A 22193-nucleotide genomic window follows, 5' to 3' on the forward strand; every position below is an offset into this window, starting at 1 on the left:
GCGAGGGTCTCGCCCTCCACTCAAAATCACAAATCGAATACACATCATACCAATGGAAATACTCGACTAACTCAATTCTGCCAATAAAATCTCAACACTTGTTAAATTCTCACCCCGGTGAAGTATCAAATCACAAATTATAACCAATTTACTTAGGAATCACATCAAACCTGCCATAATGGACAACATGAATTCACTTATAGTCTCGTAACTTTCAATAATGGATAGAAACAAACAATAGACACGGCTATCACTCATAGAATCTCCCAACGGGGTAAACATCTAAACATAATACTAAGTCATAAACTCACCCAAAGGTGGGACCACAAGTAGGGGAACTCGCCCCGATAAGCAGGACCGAATCAAAACACGAATGGTGCCCCTCTGTAACAAATCAAAAGCATACCTGTATGACATCATCTGGTGCAGTGGCCTCAAGTCTACTATATGAAACACATCAACGGGTCGGGCCTTCCCCTCTTAGGCACCCTCTACTCGCCTGAATACTCTGCTATGACACACCTATCCGGAGTCTAGGACAATCTCTCACCCTGTGGCTGGTATCCCCTCACTCGAAGCAACCTCTCTGTTGATGTGGTTGTGGGAACTGTGCGATACGGATACTCTGAGACCCATGAGCACCTGAAACACTGTGTGAAGATTGAAGTGCAAACTGAACTGGCTGACCCACAAAACCTTTACCATGTCGTACCTTGCCTCCAAAATAAGGACCAGTAGATCTCTCCGGTCTACGAGGCCTCCTCACCTCCCTGTCCTCTCTCTCCTGATCTCGACTGTACTCTCTCTCACGGCCCTGCCTGTCCTCATCCTCCTGATCCCACATGCCCTCTACACGGCGAGCGATCCCTACCACCTGCTGAAACGAAACATCTGACTTTAACTCCCGAGCCATGCTGAACCAAATATCATGCCTCAGTCCCTCAATGAATCTACGGACATGCTCTCTAACTGTGGCGACCAAAGCAGGTGCATGCCTGGCCAAATCACTGAATCTCACGGCATACTATGACACTGACATAGTGCCCTGGCGCAGTTGCTCAAACTCCGCGCGCCATGCATCTCGAAGGAACTGAGGTACAAACTCTCTCAGGAACATCTCTGAAAACTGAACCCATGTAAGTGAAGCTAACTCGGCTCGGCTACCCAACTCATATGCCCGCCACCACTGGTAAGTCGCTCCCCTGAGCTGGAACGTAGTAAAAGTGACCCCGCTCGTCTCCACAAAACCTATAGTACGGAGAACGTGGTGACACTCCTCTAGAAAACCCTATGCACTCTCTAAAGCCAAACCACTAAATGTAGGAGCGTCATATTTCTTGAACCTTGCAAGTCTAAGCTGCTCTTCCTCAGATGCTGCTGCCCTGACCACGGGCTGAACTGGGACCACAGGCTGTGTTGCCATGACCAACATGAACTCACTGCTCTGGGGTATGGGCGGCGGGAGTTTGGGCTCTTCCCCAGGTTTGTGAAATAGCTGGTGCAACCGGAATCAACCCCGCCTGAGCCAATGTACCAATCATGCTCGGGAACTGTGCTAAGGTCTCCTGAAGTCTGGGGGTAACAGCAGGCGCCTCCGGTACCTGCTCCTTAACTGGAACTAGTGGCGGCTCCTCAACTGCTGCCCTGGTAGGTGCTCTGGTTGTGGCACTTACTCCTCGTTGGCCTCTACCTCTGCCTCTGCCTCTAGCGATACCTGCTCCGGGAGCAGCGTCGTCGATAATTGCAGCTCGTCTCCTCACCATCGGTGAGAGAATGGAATGATAAAAGTTCAAACTCCGAGATCAATAAGCTGGCACGATAGGAATGAAAGAAGTGAAATTGTCCTAATAGTTCTATAGCCCCTCGAAGATAAGTACAGATGTCTCCATACCAATCCGCAAGACTCTACTGAACTCGCTTATGACTTGTAGCACCTATGAACCTAGAGCTCTGATACCAACTTGTCACGACCCAATTTTCTCTCTGTTGGGTATCGTGATGGCACCTAGTCTTAGGGACTAGGTAAGCCTAACAATAATTAAAAACAACAACGTTTTTTAAATAGAATCTCTTAAAATTCCAAAAATCGGTAGTACAAGTCATAAGCTCTACAGAGTATTTGCTAGAAAACTTCTAAATACAACTGTCCAGAAATAAGAATAAACAGTGCAAAACAAAAATTGGAAGGTGACTCCGAAGCCTGCGAACGTAGCAACAGGTTTAACTTGAGTCTCCACAGCAATAGTCCACACAGCTAGCTAACGAACAAGTACCTGGATCTGCACAAAAATGTGCAGAAGAGTAGCATGAGCACACCACAGCGGTGCCCAGTAAGTATCAAGACTAACCTCGATGGAGTAGTGACGAGGAACAGTCAAGACACCCACTGGTCTAATAAACTGAACCGATATAAGTACATGAATAACAGAAGTATGATGTCTACATAAAGACTATGCAATATAGCTCACAATATAGTAATGACATCAAAGCAAAAAACAACAAGTATCAACGGAATATCATGAAAATGGCGCAGACAAAGTGAATGGAACACAATCTAAATCCGGAATCACGAATACAGCAAGGACATGTAATAACTCAGTAATTACAACCGCTTTTACATCAGGTTTTAGTCAACAACTCCACGAGGTACCGAACCTCGGACAATTTACAACTCACGGGTCTCAATAACTGAACCCTAACACTTGGCATCCTGTGCCCTCATAACACCTCGTAAAATACTGACGACTCACGTGTCAATAGAGTCATTCTCACATAGAAGGCAAGTAAACAAGGGTGAGCATCTATGCTCAACAATATCAAGAACACCTCTTATCCGATAAGAGTGCTTAACTACGTGTATGCTTGTGCAAGTGTCCTAACATAGTCCATACCAGCAAATAAGCATAAGGAAGAAGAAGAACGAACAATACGTAGAATATTTTCTCACAGCTTTCACAAGATCAAGCTCACACAGATACGTATACCACTACACAAATATCAACAACAAAAATGCCCCCAGGCCATAAATCATCATAAATCAATCCCTGACACAACCCACCTTGTCTCGCCACGTGTGCAATAGTAACATAAATGCCCGCCTTGTCTCACCACATGTGCATAATAATGTTCCCACCTTGTCTCACCACATGCGCAACCCACACATATATATATCCCACCTTGTCACGCCGCATGTGCAAATATCAATAGTAATAATAGCACGGCAGAAACCTCGTGCAACCCCATAACAAATAGCCGCACGGCAAAAACCTCGTGCATTACAATAATAACAACCGCATGGCAGAAACCTCGTGCATCACCACAACAAATACAACAACAATAATGGCAATAATACAAAGTACGACAAGTAAATCAACTCAAGAACATTTAAATCATAGGAAAATATGGGACCAAATCACAAGAAATAACCACAGTCTGAAATGCTAGGCGTAAAGAGAACATCTCAACAAAGGGAAAACTAAGGTGTAGCAACGAATCTCACAATATACACTTCAACAATAGGGAAGCTAACACGAATCCAGTAATGCCAAATAAAACAAGTCGACTAAGATATAAAATATCTACTTCTTTTAAAGTTAAGGAAATTATGAAGTATATTCAACAATTCAATTAAGGATGACAGCGGAAAAATAATCATAACCTCAATTAAGACTTAATAATTATAGGATGAAATAATATAAATTCCAAATAAAGATAAGCAGTTATGAAAAGATAGCATGTCTATAAAAGAGATAACAGTTTCAATTAAGGCACATATGAATCAAGTAACGATAATAGTAGATCATGAAGCAATTTATTCTAATTAAGCAGGTAGATGTGAATCTAGTAATTAAGATATATAATCATAACAAGAACAACTGTATATTTAATGAATACAAGGACCTAAGAACCCTAAAAGGCTAACTTTTCACAAATAAGTCCGGGCACACACTCGTCACCTCGTGCACACGGGCTACAATCAACATAGAAGACTCAAATCCTAAGGGGGAAATCCCCCACACAAGGTTAGGCCAGATACTTACCTCGAACCAAGCTCAAACAGTCCGTAAGAATGTCCTTTCCTCAATTATCCGACTCCAAATGGCCCAAATCTGACCAAACATAATTGCATAACATGATTACAATAATAATAAACTTATCAAATCAATGAAATCAGTATTTAATAAAAATTCCGAAATTCGCCCTAAAAGTCGACCCGGGCCCACGTCTGGGAAATGGGTAAAAATTGTAAAATATGAACACCCATTCACTCACGAGTCCAACCATATAAGAATTACTCAAATCCGAACACAAATTTCATTTCAAAACTCGAAATCTTTATTGAAGATGTTCTTCCAATTTTTCCCAATTTCAACCCCAAAAATCCGAAACTAAATGGAGAAAACAACTATGGATTAATGGAAAATAACCAAAAATGAGTTAGGAATCATTACCCCAAATTTCCCTTCAGAAACACCCTCGAGAAATCGCCAAATTCCGAGCTCTCAAGTCCAAAAATGAAAAATTAAACCAAACCCTCGGATTTCTCTTTTCTGCCCAGGCGTGACCGCACCTGCGCATAATTAGCCACATCTGCGCGACCGTAGGTGCGCATGTCCAACCACACCTACGCTTCCTCTCGCTTCTGCGCGCCAAAAATCCGCTTTTGTGGAGCTGCTGATGCGCACAATTTCTCCGCACCTGCGGAGTTGTTGAGTCCAGCATTTCTCGCACATGCGCCTCAATCTTCGCATCTGCGGGCATCGCAGATGCGGAATTGTTCCTCGCACTTGTGACCCCTGGCACTCCTCTATTTTTTCGCTTCTGCGCTTGCCTCTCCGCATGTGCGCTCTCACACCTGCGGTCTCTTCTTCGCAGGTGCGAAAATATCAGAAGCCTGAAGACTAAGCAGTAACACAAATCAAACTTTTAATCCGTTAAGCACCCGAAACTCACCCGAGGCCTCCGGGACCTTAACCAAACATACCAACCAATCCTAATACACCATACGAACTTAGTCGAGCCTTAAAGTCACATCAAACAATATCGAAACCATGAATCGCACCATGAATCGAACTTATAAATTTCAAAACTTTCAACTTCTAAAACTCGTGCCAAAACTTATCAAATCAACCCGGAATGACGTCAAATTTTGCAGGCAAGTCCCAAATAACATAACGGAGTTGTTCCAACTCTCGGAATCGCATTCCGACCCCGATATCAAAAAGTCCACTTCCTATCCAAATCTCCAAAAATTTGACTTTCGCCATTTAAAGCCTAAATCAACTATAGACCTCAGATTTACAGTCCGGACACGCTCCTAAGTCAAAAATCACCCAACGGAGCTAATGGAACTGACGGAACTCCATTCCGGAGTCGTCTTCACATGGTTCCGACTACGGTCAAAATCCTAAGACTTAAGCTTTTGTTTTAGGGACTAAGTATCCCAAATCACTCTGAATCATCTGGTAACTGAATTCAACCAGGCACGCAAGTCAATACACATAATATGAAGCTGCTCAGGGCCTTATGCCGCCGGACAGGACTTAAATTCTAGAAATGACCGGCCGGATCGTTACAATTTACCAATCAGAACGAGACTATCCGTACTCTGCTAAATGGCCGTAGATGTAGGACCTTAAGCGAGTTTAGATGGTATAAAGATACGTTTATGAGTAGAGTAATGGAATTACCCCAAAATAAGTATGAACATTGGAAAGCTAAGTTTATAGATGGCCTTCCCTCCTTATTTGCTGAAAGAGTTAGAAAAACTCTAAGGGGTAGCTATGGTGAAATTCCGTACAAAGATTATACCTATGAAAAATTGATAGGAATATGCACACAAGAAGGATTAAACTTGTGCAATGAGTTAAAATTGTTCAGACAGCTTAAGATGGATAAGGTTAAGGAGAAAAACCAGTTAGGAGACTTTTGCACCCAGTTCGGTTTACCCGAGACTTCTATTCATAAGAAGAAGAAACACAAGTATCATAGATACCCTAACTCAGACAGTCCTTATAAGAAAAAGAGATCAAGATATAGGTCCAAAGAAGAGCGTGATGCTAAGAAAGCCCATCGCAAGTCTACTAGATTTACGAAAAATAGGTCCAAGCGTGATCTTGCTGATATTAGGTGTTATAAATGTGGAAAATTTGGCCATATAGCTCCAAATTGTAAGCTTCAAAAGCTGAAAACCTTAGAACTAGACGAAGAGTTACGTGATAAGGTTTATGGTTTGTTATACACCTCTGGATCAGAATCTGATTATTATTATTCTGAGTCAGAATCTGAAATTGAAGTAGATTTACTTGATTTATCTAATAGTGATAAAAATATTGATAATACTTGTACAGCTTGCAGAGGTAATACATGTACATGTGATGATGATGAATTTTATAAATTGCAATCTCAGTTCCATGATTTGAACATGAAAACTATTACATCTGATAATGTAATAGAACTTTTAAAAGAAGTTACTGATGATAAACTTCGTGAAAAAATTATAAATTTGGTTGCAAGTACTAGTTCAAGTTCTTCAAAACCTCTTGAAAACTCAAAAAAAGAATTTGAATATTCTGCTCCTTATTCTTTATTAGAGGTTAATAACCGTCTTTTAAATAAAAGTACAACTCCAGCAAGAAATTCTTCTTTCAATGATTTAAAGGTTGAAATTGAAAACTTGAAAAGAGAGATCAAATCTCTTAAACAAAATCAAATGATTTGTGATCATAGGATTAATTAGATTGAGAAAATCATTTCTCCAGCTGAGAAATCTGATGATAAAAACAAAGGTATTTCTGAAAATGATATTGAAGAAAAACCTATTAAAATTGATTCTCAACATGATATGTTTTTGGGAATGATGCAAATTGTTACTTCTCATAGATGGTATATTAAATGTACTATTCTAATTGATAATACTTTTTCTATCACAAATATTGCTATGATTAATAGTGGAGCTGATGTTAGCTGTATTCAAGAAGGTTTAGTACGTACTAAATATTTTCAAAAAACTACTCATATGGTAAAGTCTGCTTCAGGACATGCTTTAGACATAGAGTATAAATTACCTAATACTGGTATTTGTCAGAATAGAGTCTGCATTCCTCACTTCTTTTTCTTGATTAAAATCAGTTATACCCTCCAATTATACTTGAAACACCTTTTATTAATGCTATTTATCCTTTTAATAGCATAAACTCAAAAGGTTTTACAGCTACTTATAAGAATAAAAAGATTAGTTACACTTTTGTTACAGATCTAGTAACTAGAGATATAAATGTTTTAATTGATATGAAGCAAAGACATATTGATTCATTACAATTAGAATTATTCAGTATGAATATATTTGATACTTTGAATTCTACAAAAGTGCAGGAAAAGATTAAATTGATTTCCGAAAATATTGCTATTGATATTTGTGTTGAGCATCCCAGTGCTTTTTGGAATAGAAAAAAGCATATTGTCTCTCTTCCATATGAAGATAATTTCTCTGAAGATGATATTCCTACAAAATCTCGACCTTGTCAGATGAACGCCGAATTAGTAGAATTCTGCAAAAAAGAGATTGATAACTTATTACAAAAGGGTTTGATCAAACCCTCAAAATCCCCTTGGTCTTGCACAACTTTTTATGTTAATAATGCTGCTAAAAAAGAACGTGGTATTCCTAGATTGGTTATTAATTATAAACCGTTAAATAAGTTTTTAAAATGGATAATATATCCAATTCCCAATAAAAAGAATTTATTGTCAAGATTATATGATGCCAATATATTTTCTAAGTTTGATTTAAAATCTGGTTATTGGAAAATTCAAATATTTAAAGAGCATACTTATAGAACTGCTTTTAATGTTCCATTTGGGCAATATGAATGGAATGTTATGCCTTTTGGTTTAAAGAATGCCCCTTCTGAATTTCAAAAAATCATGAATGATATATTTAATCCAGATCTGGATTTTATCATTGTTTATATTGATGGCATTTTGATATTCTCCAAAACATTTGAAATGCATATTAAGCATTTAGATATTTTTAAAAGAATTGTTATACAAAATGGTTTGGTTATTTCAAAACAAAAAATGAGTTTATTCCAAACTAATATTCGATTTTTAGGACATTATATCTGTCAAGGAAAAATAACTCCGATTCAAAGATCTATTGATTTTGCTTCAAAATTTCCCGATATTATTACTGATAGAACTCAGTTACAAAGATTTTTGGGAAGTTTAAATTATATATCACCTTTTTATAAAGATTTGACTCGTGATTTAGCTCCCTTATATGATAGGCTAAAAAAGGATTATAAAAACCCTTGGACTGATAGTCATACTATTTTAGTTAAAAAATATTAAGCAACGTGTTAAATCTTTACCTTGTTTAACCCTTGCTAATCCTACATGGCAAAAGATTGTCGAGACAAATGCGTCTAACATTGGTTACGGAGGGATTTTGAAACAGATAAATCCAAATAATAATCATGAATACTTGATTAGATTTTACTCCGGAAAATGGTCTGTAGCCTAGAAAAAATACGCTACAGCGGCTTATGAAATGTTAACCATAGTTAAATCTGTTTTAAAATTCCAAGATGATTTATACAATCAAAATTTTTTGATAAAAACTGATGCACAATCTGTTAAATATATGTTTAACAAAGATTTTAAATATGATGCCTCAAAAATGATATTTGCAAGATGGCAGGCTCAATTAGCCCCCTTTGATTTCGAAATTCAATACAAAAAGGGAATTGATAATTCTCTGCCAGATTTCTTATATCGTGAATATTTGCAAGATGGAACCCCGATGGGGCAGAGGTAGAGGTAGAGGAAGGGGAAGATCATCCCCACATTCCCAAGGAAGGACATCGCCTTCAGGATCGTCATACGGATCCACATCAAACTCCCTAGTTATACAAATTGGAAGAAGAAATAGAGAATTCTAGGAAGAAATATATCTGATCAATCTTTTCTAAGTAACAGATATGATCTGTGTGGTATAACTCATTTAGAACTGGTGAAACTTTCATCCATTCTTTGTATAACATAAGAAATGGCTCGGGTAATATCTTTACTGTCGGACCGTGGTATGACCACCAGTTTAAAAACCAATTAGGAATAGGTTTTGCAAATATCTTTGCACACACTTTTATGAACCAAGTGTGCTTATGTTTATCATTATTGTAATAGAGCACTTTATCAAAGGCCTGGATATAATCCCAATAGGTAAAATTCATACGGGACTTGTTAAGGCTTATCTGCCTTTCTTTCATTGTGGATATTCCCTAGTCTTCAACGGATATAATCTGTTTGATGATGATTTTCGAGAAGTTATAAACATTCTCGTATGTGCTATAACCAGAAAAGTGCTGAAATTCTGCACTGCCTGTACTTGTGAGAATAGTTTCATAATAAGAACGGGTTTTGTATGACTCACCCGGATAATATAATCTATTTATCAAGTATCTCTGGAATATCTTCCAGGGTTCATCTTTTCTTTGTATCTCAGAATTCTCCAAAAGAAATATCATTTCTTTTTTAGGCAATTTTTCATAGGACTTGATAAGATCATTATCCCCTTTTGTAATTGAAGTAAAAGTATCACTTTGCTTTTGAGCAGTCAAATATGCCTGTAAATGTGCGTATAACGAACAAATGGACTCCGGAAGTAGGATTCACCGAGGAACAAATTCCTTATTTATACAGAACGTTTTATAATAATTTCTAGGATAAACTGATGAAAAGGGATCCCAAAACAAAGATGTTATACGGTCAAGAACTCTTGGATTCCATTAAAATAAAAATCCAAGAATATTCCAGCAACCCTCAGAAAGAGAAAATTGACGATAGCTCAGTGCGGCACATTGCCAGAAAGATCTCCTTTCAAGAAGGAGATAAAGAAGAAATGATTAATGACTATTTGGAAGAAGTAAAAAGAAATTTGCTTCGTTCTATCAATCAATATGAGAAATCAGACACTTCAATGCAAAGTGAGACCAGCAACGATGATATCGCAGATGACTCTCAACCTATTGAATCAGAGAAGATATTATCTGATGAAGCCTTACAAGATGCGGAAGAATTCCTCCGCAAAATGAAAGAATTAGAAAAACGACCAGCACAGTGAAGCCGTCGGACCCCACAGCACAGTGAAACCGCCGGACCCAGTCGCTGGACCCCATTCAATAGTAGATAGACTGTTTCAACGGTAGAAACGTTGTTCATCAACAGTAGAAACACTGTTTTATACAGTATAAACACTGTACAAGGGACCCAGTGGGACCCTTTTTACTGTTTAAATATTCTTTTTCTTTTTCTATTTATAGGTTCATTCATTCAGAGAGAAGGAGGAGCAAAACAAACTCTCTCTCTCTTATATCTCTCTCTCTCTCTATTGTAAGTTTTTAAGTACTACTTTGTAATCGAAGAGCAAGTAAATAAAATCTCAAGTTCTTCGTATTCAGGCCTTGCATCCCGGCCTCATAAGGTATTTATTCTTACTTAAAGTATTTCTTCTAGTCTCTCCTCTCTGGCCGTGACTATGTCCGGCTAAGAGACTTCATATCTATGTTGAATATCTAACTTCTCTTCTATATAAATAATGAAAGACCTGGCCTCTATCAAAATATAAATGAATTTTATATATAGTTTCTTGACTTGGTTTCGAGATGGTGGTACAGTCTAATATAGCACTACTCTTATTAGCTTTGCCTTAGTGGCTCTGTCTAGCCAGCCGTGAACCTTAGCCCGTTAAATGAATTTGAAAAGGACATCTTCTTTCACAGTTAGAACTGCTAGATACATGGGCTCAATGAGAATATGTATTATATTAAGACAGGCCTTGCTTGAGTAAAAGGTTGAACCTTCCATACAGTCATCAAAATATATAAAAAAATTCTTATATATTTTGACTCTTATCTTTATTTTGGAAGATAAATTTAACAAAGATAAGAGTCGAAATGTAACGACCCGGCCGGTCGTTTCGAGAGTTATAACCCTGTTTTCCCCATTCCTACTTATTTTTGTGTTATTCAGCTATATTATGTTATATCGGGTTAGTTGGTTCGAGTCCGGAAGGAACTCGGGGTGAAATGAGACACTTAGTCTCATAATTGAAAATTTTAAGTTAGAAAAGTGGATCGGATATGGACCTATATGTAAACGACCTCGGATTTGAATTTTGATGATTCCAATATCTCTGTATGGTGATTTTGGGCTTAGGAGCGTGACCAGAATATTATTCGGAAGTCCGTAGAGGAATTAGGCTTGAAATGTCGAAAGTTTTTTTTTTGAAAAGTTTGACCGGGGTTGACTTTTTGATATCAGGGTTGGAATCTGATTCTAAAAATTGGAATACCTCTGTTATGTCATTTCGGACTTGTGTGCAAAATTTGAGGTCAATCGGACGTGATTTGATAGGTTCCGGAGTTGTTTGTAGAAATTAGAAATTTCAAAGTTCATTAGGCTTGAATTGGGGTGTAATTCATGGTTTTAGCATTCTTTGAGGTGATTTGAGGATTCGACTAAGTTTGAATGATGTTTTAGGACTTGTTGGTATATTTGGTTGAGGTCCCGAGGGCCTCGGGTGAGTTTCGGATGGTTAACAGATCAAAAATTAAACTAGAACAGCTGCTGCAATTTCCTTCTGTTGGAAATTGCTTCTGCCCAGAAATCGAGCTCAGGGTCGAGGGCCACGATCGAAGCCCAGATCGAGCTCAAGGTCGAGGGCCACGATCGAACCCATGATCGAGCACAGAGTCGAGGGCCACGATCGAAGGCACGATCGAGCTCAGGGTCGAGGGCCACGATCGAAGCCCAGATCGAGCACAGAGTCGAGGGCCACGATTGAAGGCACGATCGAGCTCCGGATCGAGAACTAGGATCGAGGGGCAGGAAAGAGGACCAGGATCGAGGACCTCGATTGAATGCCAAGATCGAGGCAGAACCGAGGATGTCTGGGCAGAATTATAAAAACAGGGACTTCGTCCCATTTGCCATTTTTGACAAATTGGAGCTTGGGGAGAGGCGATTTTTGATATATTTTCAAGGAAAACTTGAGGTAAGTCCCTTGTGATCATTTCTACTCCATAATATTGAATTATCATCGAGTAATCCGACTAGATTACATGATTTTTAGGCGTAAATCAGAGATTGAAACTTAGAAATTTGGAAATTAGATTTGTAGATTTGAGGGTCGAGTTGAGGTCGGATTTTGGTAAAATTGGTATGGGTAGACTCGTGGTTGAATGGGCTTCCGGATTTTGTAACTTTTGTCGGGTTCCGAGATGTAGGCCCCACAGGCAAATTTTGAGCCAATTTCGGGTTTTGGTCTAATTTTGAAGCTTTTCTTGTGGAATTCATTCCATTAGCGTATATTGATGGTATTATACTGATTGTGAATAGATTTGGAGCATTTGGAGGCCGAGTCCAGAGGCAAGAGCATTGCGGGGTAGAGATTTGACCGGTTTGAGGTAAGTAACGATTGTAAATCTAGTCCTGAGGGTATGAAACCCCGGATTTTGTATCATTCTACAATTTTTAGTGACGCACATGCTAGGTGACGGGCGTGTGGGCGTGCACTATTGGGGATTTGTGACTTGGTCCGCTCCGTAGCAACTGTAAAGTTGCATACTTTGTTGAAACCATTGATTCTTATATGATTTAGAAAGATTTTATGTAAATTGGGCTGAATGCCATGTTTGGGCCTTCCGCCAATGCTGTTTGGACCCTTAGGGGCTGTTTCGTATCATCCTCTCACTGTTTTCGATTGAAAAATCTATACTCAGTCATGTTTATACTTGTTTACTGCATAACTCAGTTTCATGACTCTATTTGATGCATATAAATGTTTTGGGCTGAATGCCCTGTTTTACTGAAATGCCCGAGTGGCTTGATTTGTGAGGACGAGTGTGGATCGGGGCTGCCCGCCTGTAGCATACTTGTGACTGAGTGAGGCCGAGGGCTTGATTGGAGAGGATGAGTGTGGATCGGGGCTGCCCGCCTGCAGCATACTTTATTATTATCGCACGTGAGTTGTCCGTGCAGATTATAGCGCTTGGGCTGAAGGAGCCCCTCCGGAGTCTGTACACACCCCCAGTGAGCGCAGGTACCTACTGAGTGCGAGTGCCGAGTGACTAGTGCTGAGTGACTGGGAGGCAAGAGTGATTGTGAGGTATGCCCGAGTGGCAAGAGTGATTGTGAGGTATTCCCGAGTGGCAAGAGTGATTGTGAGGTATGCCCGAGTGGCACGCGTGACTGTGAGGTCTGCCTGAGTGGCTGTTTATGATTTCATCATTTTTGCTCACCTTTTCATTGATCCTTTATTTGAAAAACTATTGGAAAATAAAAATGATTTTTATTGGAACTGGGTTTAAACGAGATGTTTGATTCAAATCTTGATTTTTAAGAGCATGTGGTATTTTACTGAGATTTCCTGATATGAACGTTATATGCTTCATTGCTCGTCACTACTGCTCAGTCTTTATTTATTGTTGTTACTTACTGAGTTGGCAGATCCAAATGTGGCTGGACACGGTAGCGGTTATTGAGTGTTCTGGTTGCAGATTTTCTTGGAGATAGCAAGGTAGCTGTTTGGCGATCGCAGCCCCTGCTCTTCTCCCTCTTATCTTCCTCTAGTAGTATTTAGCTATTCTTCCAGGCTGAGTTAGCCTTGATATTGTTAGACAGATTATAGTAGATGCTCATGACTAGTGACACCCCGATGTCGGGCTTTTCTTTTCCGCACTTCTGTTTTTCTTTGATTTGAACTCTTTAAATGGAGGTTTTTATGTTAAATAACCTTGAAATTATCTTTGAAATGAAAATATCGTTTTGTTTTGGAAATGAGTCGGCTTGCCTAGTTCCACGATAGGCGCCATCACGACAGGGGGTTAGTTTTGGGTCGTGACACTGGGCCCATAGCCTAGGTTACATAGGTCTCACAAGTCATGAGCGGGTTTAGTAGAGCCTTGCGGATCGGTACGGAGACGTCTGTACTTATCTTCAGGAGGCTGCAGAACCTTTAGGAAACTCCATATTCTTGAATTCTTGTCATGCGAATCTATTGATTCTAGTAACTAAACATCTGTTGTTTCATTCTCTCACAGATGGTGAGGACTCGTGCTACCGGTCAGGAGGGCCAGCTACCAGTACCACCAGCCAAGGCCGCGAGAGGCCGAGGCCGTGAAAGAGGCCGTGGTAGGGGCAGAGGTGCAGCCCGTACAGCAGTTGGGGCAGTACCTATAGATCCACCGGTTGTCCCAGATCAGGACCAAGTTCCAGTTGTTGATGCACCAGCTCAGGCACCACATGTGCCTATTGTGATTCCAGGCCTTCAGGAGGCCTTAGCTCAGATTCTGACAGCGTGTACTGGCCTTGCTCAGGCGGTCTCTATTTGGATGGCCACAACCACTTCTCAGGCCAGGAGAGGCACTCAGACTCCCATCGTTCGTACACCCGAGCAGGTTATTCAGGGACTTCAGACACCTGAGGCACCACCAGCCCATCCAGTTGCTGTTGCTCAGGATTATGTGTTTCCTGCTATGCCTGAGGATAATCAGCGTAGGTTAGAGAGGTTTGGGAAACTTCAGCCACCACCTTTCAGTGGCACAGAGAGAGAGGACGCTCAGGACTTTTTGGACAGGTGTCAGAGGATACTCCGTACTGCTGGGGATGCACTCAGATGGTGGGAGATTTATGAGAGGCGTAGGCCTGTTGGCGCAACACCCCTTACTTGGCAGCAGTTCTCCGTGGTCTTTTTGGAGAAGTTCGTGCCTCGATCCCGCAAAGAGGAGCTGCGTAGACAGTTTGAGCGGCTACCAGGGTGATATGTCTGTGACACAGTATGAGATGTGGTTCTCTGAGTTGGCCCGTCATGCTATCTGGTTGGTTCCCACGGACACGGAGAGGATCATGAGATTTATTAATGGTCTCACTTATCAGCTAGAGTTGCTCATGACCAGAGAGAGGGTTTCGGATGCTACCTTTGATGAGGTTGTCGACATTGCTCGGCAGATTGAGATGGTTCACGGTCAAGAGAGGGTTGAGCGGGAGGCCAAGAGGCCTCGTGGTCAGGGTGGATTCAGCGGTGCTCCTTTTGGGGCTCAATTCCAGCACGGTTGAGGTCGTCATTTCAGACAGGCTCAGTCAGCTCGGCCATTTCATCGGGGTGCATCATCTGGCCATGGTTATCACAGTTCTCATCAGGGCTCCTCATCACTTAGTGCCCTTCCAGTTCAGAGTTCGTCCCGTGCTCCACCTGTTCAGGGCTCTTCCATGCCAGGTTCTTCTACCAGTCATCCCGGTGCTAGGGGTTCCCTTCAGTTTCCGCCGCCAGCACCAGGGAGTTGTTTTGAGTGTGGGGAGCTTGGGCATATGTGGAGGAAGTGTCCTCGTCGTCATGGAGGTCTATCTCAGCAGAGGAGTCAGCCTCCGACTACAGCCCCAGCTACCTCACCATCCGCCCAGTCAGCTCGGGGTAGAGGTCAGTCAGCTAGGGGTCGTCCTAGAGGGGGAGGCAGATCAGGGGGTGGTCAGGCCCGTTTCTAGGCTCTCCCTGCCAGTCCAGATGCTTTTGCTTCAGATGCTATGATTACAGGTATTGTCTCAGTATGCCACAGAGATACCTCAGTTTTATTTGACCCTGGTTCCACGTATTCATATGTTTTCTCGTATTTTGCCCATTTTCTAGATATGCCCCGTGAGTCCTTAGTTTCATCTGCACATGTATCTACTCCTATGGACGATACTATTATTGTGGACCGCATATATCAGTCATGTGTGGTGATTATTGGGGGTCTGGAGACCCGAGTAGATCTATTGTTGCTCAGTATGGCTGACTTTGATGTGATATTGGGCATGGATTGGTTATCTCCATGTCATGCTGTTCTAGATTATCACGCTAAGACGGTGACGTTGGCTATGCCGGGAATTCTGAGGGTTGAGTGGAGCGGTTCTATAGATTATGTACCAAGTAGGGTGATTTTATATTTGAAGGCTCATCGCATGGTTGAGAAGGGTTGCCTATCTTATTTGGCTTTTGTGAGGGATGTTAGTGCACAGACTCTTGTCATTTATTCTGTTCCGGTGGTATGTGATTTTCCGGATGTGTTTCCTACAGACCTACCGGGCATGCCGCCTGACAAGGATATTGACTTTGGTATTGGTTTGGTGCCGGGCACTCAGCCCATTTTTATTCTACCGTATCGTATGGCACCGGTAGAGTTGAAGGAATTAAAAGAAAAGCTTCAGGAACTCCTTGATAAGGGGTTTATTCGGCCTAGTGTGTCACCTTGGGGTGCACCGATTCTATTTGTGAAAAAGAAGGATGGTTCCATGAGAATGTGTATTGATTACAAGCAGTTGAACAAGGTCACAGTGAAGAACAAGTATCCTTTGCCTCGTATTGATGATTTATTCGACCAGCTTCAGGGAGCGAGGGTGTTCTCCAAGATTGATTTGAGGTCCGATTATCACCAGCTGAAGATTCGGGATTCAGATATTCTCATGACAGCTTTCAGAACCCGATATGGCCATTATGAGTTTATGGTGATGTCTTTTGGGCTAACCAATGCCCCAGCAGCATTCATGCATCTGATAAACAGTGTATTCCAGCCCTATTTGGACTCATTCATCTTTGTATTCATTGACGACATCCTGGTGTACTCTCGTAGCCAGGAAGTGCACTCTCAGCATTTAAGGGTTGTATTGCAGAGATTGAAGGAGGAGAAGCTTTATGCAAAGTTCTCTAAATGTGAGTTTTGGCTCAGTTCAGTAGCATTCTTGGGGCACGTGGTGTCCAGTGAGGGTATTCAGGTGGATCCAAAGAAGATAGAGGCGGTGAAGAGTTGGCCCATACCGTCCTCAGCCACGGAGATTAGGAGCTTTCTTGGTTTGGTGGGTTACTACCGTCGCTTTGTGGAAGGATTTTCATCTATTGCATTGCCCTTCACCAAATTGACCCAAAAGGGTGCTCCATTCAGGTGGTCGGATGAATGTGAGGAGAGCTTTCAGAAGCTCAAGATTGCTTTGACCACAGCTCCAGTGTTAGTTTTGCCATCAGCTTCAGATTCTTACACCGTGTATTGTGATGCCTTGAGGATAGGCATTGGTTGTGTTTTGATGCAGGAGGGTAGGGTGATTGCCTATGCCTCGCGCCAGTTGAAGACCCATGAGAAGAACTATCCTATCCATGATCTTGAGTTAGCAGCCATTGTTCACCCCTTGAAGATTTGGCGTTATTATTTGTATGGGGTTCATTGTGAGATCTATACTGATCACCGGAGTCTGCAGTATCTGTTAAAGTAGAAGGATCTTAATTTGTGTCAGCGGAGATGGTTGGATCTTCTTAAGGACTATGATATCACTATCTTGTACCATCCGAGGAAGGCCAATGTGGTGGCCGATGCTTTGAGTCGATGGGGCAGAGAGTTTGGGGAGTTTAGCATATCTTCCAGCAGCAGAGAGACCTTTGGCATTGGATGTTCAAGCCTTAGTAGGCCAACTTGTCAGATTGGATATTTTGGAGCCTAGTCGGGTATTGGCTTGTGTGGTCTCCAGGTCTTCTCTTTATGACCGTATCAGGGAGCGTCAGTATGATGACCCTCACTTGCTCGTTCTTCAAGACAGGGTTCAGAGAGGTGATGCTAGGGATGTGACTATTGGTGATGACGGGGTGCTGAGAATGCAGGGCCGGATATGTGTGCCTAATGTAGATGGGCTTCGAGATCTGATTCTTAAAGAGGCCCACAGCTCGCGGTATTCCATCCATTCGGGTGCCGCGAAGATGTACCAGGATTTGAGGCAGCACTATTGGTCGAGGTGGATGAAGAAGGATATAGTTGGGTTTGTGGCTCGGTGTCTAAACTGTTAGCAGGTTAAGTATGAGGATCAGAGACCAGGTGGCTTGCTTCAGAGGTTAGAGATCCCAGAGTGGAAGTGGGAGCGGATCACTATAGACTTTGTAGTTGGGCTCCCACGGACTTCGAGGAAGTTTGACGCTATTTGGGTTATTGTGGATCGGCTGACCAAGTCCGCACACTTCATTCCAATTGGTACTACTTACTCTTCAGAGCGGTTGGCTGAAATTTACATCCGAGAGATCGTTCGCCTGTATGGTGTCCCAGTTTCCATCATTTCAGATAGGGGTACTCAGTTCACATCGCAATTTTGGAGGGCCGTGCAGTGAGAGTTGGGTACTCAGGTTGAGTTAAGCACATCTTTTCACCCTCAGACGGACGGGCAGTCCGAGCGCACTATTCAGATATTGGAGGACATGTTGCGTGCTTGTGTCATTGACTTTGGGGGTTCATGGGACCAGTTTCTACCACTCGCGGAGTTTGCATATAACAACAGTTATCAGTCGAGTATTCAGATGGCTCCGTACGAGGCTTTGTATGGGAGGAGGTGTAGATCTTCGGTTGGATGGTTTGAGCCGGGTGAGGCTAGGCTCTTAGGTACAGACTTGGCGCAGAAGCGAAAGGAAATGCACAGGTGCGCTACCACAGGCGCGAGAATGTGAAGCGCAGATGCGGAAAATGGGAGGCCAGGGCTGGAGCGCAGGCGCGGAGGATTTGGACGCACCTGCGAGCCCGCAGGTGCGGGACCTAGGCATAGATGCAGAGGCTGAGAGTTTAAGTGATTCTAGTAGGTGCGAGGATTTTTGACCGCAGGTGCGGTCCCGCAGGCGCGTGGAATAGGCCGCAGGTGCGAAAGTCTGGGCAGAATGTATAGATAGCACTTCGCGAATTTTAGTTCATTTCCACCATTTTCAAGTCGGTTTTTGGAACCTTTGGAGTGATTTTCGAAAGGTGATTCAAGGGATATCAGTGAGGTAAGTTGCTTGAACCCTAATACTTGTATACATGGTGATTTTCCGTTGTTTAATCATTGTAATTAGCGAAAATGAAGGGTTAGGACTTGGAATGTTTAAGAGTTTAATTTAAGGATTTGAAGGACCAAACAATGTCGGATTTTGATGAATTTGGTATGGTTAGACTCGTGAGTGAATGAGCTTTCTAGTTTTGTAAATTTTGTCAGATTTCGAGATGTGGGCTTGGGGGGCGGGTTTGAGCCAATTTCGGGTATTGTCTAATTTGATAGTTTTTCTTATGGAATTCATTCCACGCATTAGATAAGGTGAAATTGATTCAGGAGTGGCTTCGCACGGTGCAGTCTAGGCAGAAGAGCTACGCGGATAGGAAGGTCCGTGATGTGTCGTTTATGGTTGGGGAGAAGGTTTTGCTGAAGGTATCACCCATGAAGGGTGTTATGAGGTTTGGGAAGAGGGGCAAGTTGAGCCCCCGGTTCATTGGGCCTTTTGAGGTGCTTCAGAGGATAGGAGAGGTGGCTTATAAGCTTGCCTTGCCACCCAGCTTGCCGAGTGTGCATCCAGTGTTTCATGTTTCCATGCTCCGAAAGTATATTGGAGATCCGTCCCATGTTTTGGATTTCAGCACGGTTCAGTTAGAATGTGATATGACTTATGATGTGGAGCCGGTGGCTATTTTGGATCGGCAGGTTCGAAGGTTAAGGTCAAAGGATATAGCTTTAGTGAAGGTGCGATAGAGAGGTCAGCCTGTGGAGGAGGCCACTTGGGAGACCGAGCGGGAGATGCGGAGCAGATATCCACGCCTATTCGAGACTCCAGGTATGTTTCTAGACCCGTTCGAGGACGAAGGATGTTTAAGAGGGGGAGGAAGTAACGACCCGGCCGGTCATTTCGAGAGTTATAACCCTGTTTTCCCCCATTCCTACTTCTTTTTGTGTTATTCAGCTATATTATGTTATATCGGATTAGTTGGTTTGAGTCCGAAAGGAACTCGGGGTGAAATGAGACACTTAGTCTCATAATTGAAAATTTTAAGTTAGAAAAGTGGACCGGATATGGACCTATATGTAAACGACCTCGGATTTGAATTTTGATGATTCCAATAGCTCTGTATGGTGATTTATGGCTTAGGAGTGTGTCCGGAATATTATTTGGAAGTCCGTAGAGGAATTAGGCTTGAAATGCCGAAAGTTTTATTTTTGAAAAGTTTGACCGGGGTTGACTTTTTGATATCAGGGTCGGAATCTGATTCTAAAAATTAGAATACCTCTATTATGTCATTTAGGACTTGTGTGCAAAATTTGAGGTCAATCGGACGTGATTTGATAGGTTCCGGAGTTGTTTGTATAAATTAGAAATTTCAAAGTTCATTAGGCTTGAATTGGGGTGTAATTCATGGTTTTAGCATTGTTTGAGGTGATTTGAGGATTCGACTAAGTTCGTATGATGTTTTAGGACTTGTTGGTATATTTGGTTGAGGTCCCGAGGGCCTCGGGTGAGTTTCGGATGGTTAACAGATCAAAAATTGAACTAGAACAGCTGCTGCAATTTCCTTCTGTTGGAAATTGCTTCTGCGCAGAAATCGAGCCCAGATCGAGCTCAGGGTCGAGGGCCACGATCGAAGCCCAGATCGAGCTCAAGGTCGAGGGCCACGATCGAAGCCATGATCGAGCACAGAGTCGAGGGCCACGATCGAAGGCACGATCGAGCTCAGGGTCGAGGGCCACGATCGAAGCCCAGATCGAGCATAGAGTCGAGGGCCACGATCGAAGGCACGATCGTGCTCCGGATCGAGAACCAGGATCGAGGGGCAGGACCGAGGACCAGGATCGAGGACCTCGATTAAATGCCAAGATCGAGGCAGAACCGAGGATGTCTGAGCAGAATTATAAAAACAGGGACTTCGTCCCATTTGCCATTTTTGACAAATTGGAGCTTGGGGAGAGGCGATTTTTGATATATTTTCAAGGAAAACTTGAGTTAAGTCCCTTGTGATCATTTCTACTCCATAATATTGAATTATCATCGAGTAATCCGACTAGATTACATGATTTTGAGGCGTAAATCAGAGATTGAAACTTAGAAATTTGGAAATTAGATTTGTAGATTTGAGGGTTGAGTTGAGGTCGGATTTTGGTAAAATTGGTATGGGTAGACTCGTGGTTGAATGGGCTTCCGGATTTTGTAACTTTTGTCAGGTTCCGAGACATGGGCTCCACAGATGAATTTTAAGCCAATTTCGGGTTTTGGTCTAATTTTGAAGCTTTTCTTGTGGAATTCATTCCATTAGCGTATATTGATGGTATTACACTGATTGTGAATAGATTTGGAGCATTTGGAGGCCGAGTCCAGAGGCAAGAGCATTGCAGGGTAGAGATTTGACCGGTTTTAGGTAAGTAACGATTGTAAATCTAGTCCTCAGGGTATGAAACCCCGGATTTTGTATCATTCTACTATTTTTAGTGACGCACATGCTAGGTGACGGGCGTGTGGGCGTGCACTGTTGGGGATTTGTGACTTGGTCCGCCCCGTAGCAACTGTAAAGTTGCATACTTTGTTGAAACCATTGATACTTATATGATTTAGAAAGATTTTATGTAAATTAGGCTGAATGCCATGTTTGGGCCTTGCGCCAATGCTGTTTGGACCCTTAAGGGCTATTTCGTATCATCCTCTCACTGTTTTTGATTAAAAAATCTATACTCAGTCATGTTTATACTTGTTTACTGCATAACTCAGTTTCATGACTCTATTTGATGCATATAAATGTTTTGGGCCGAATTTCCTGTTTTACTAAAATGCCCGAGTGGCTTGATTTGTGAGGAAGAGTGTGGATCGGGGCTACCCGCCTGCAGCATACTTGTGACTGAGTGAGGCCGAGGGTCTGATTGGCGAGGATGAGTGTGGATCGGGGCTGCCCGCCTGCAGCATACTTTATTATTATCGTACGTGAGTTGTCCGTGCAGATTATAGTGCTTGAGCTGAAGGAGCCCCTCCGGAGTCTGTACACACCCCCAGTAAGCGCAGGTACCTACTAAGTGCGAGTGCCGAGTGCCGAGTGCTGAGTGACTGGGAGGCAAGAGTGATTGTGAGGTATGCTCGAGTGGCAAGAGTGATTGTGAGGTATTGCCGAGTGGCAAGAGTGATTGTGAGGTATGCCCGAGTGGCACGAGTGACTGTGAGGTCTGCCCGAGTGACTGTTTATGATTTCATCATTTTTGCTCACCTTTGCATTGAGCCTTTGTTTGAAAAACTATTGGAAAATAAAAATGTTTTTTATTGGAACTGGGTTTAAACGAGATGTTTGATTCAAATCCTGATTTTTAAGAGCATGTGGTATTTTACTGAGATTTCCTGATATGAACGTTAT

The 22193-nt window shown here is 42.2% G+C and overlaps 1 pseudogene; it reads left to right on the plus strand.

Annotated features, from left to right (window-relative positions):
- LOC142180081 (uncharacterized) overlaps positions 1–10123 on the plus strand; it is a 140070-nt pseudogene extending 129947 nt beyond the window's left edge.
- Positions 10124–22193: the final 12070 nt, after the last annotated feature.

This window comes from Nicotiana tabacum, chromosome 4 (assembly GCF_000715075.1).
Source record: "Nicotiana tabacum cultivar K326 chromosome 4, ASM71507v2, whole genome shotgun sequence".
NCBI classification, from domain to species: domain Eukaryota; kingdom Viridiplantae; phylum Streptophyta; class Magnoliopsida; order Solanales; family Solanaceae; genus Nicotiana; species Nicotiana tabacum.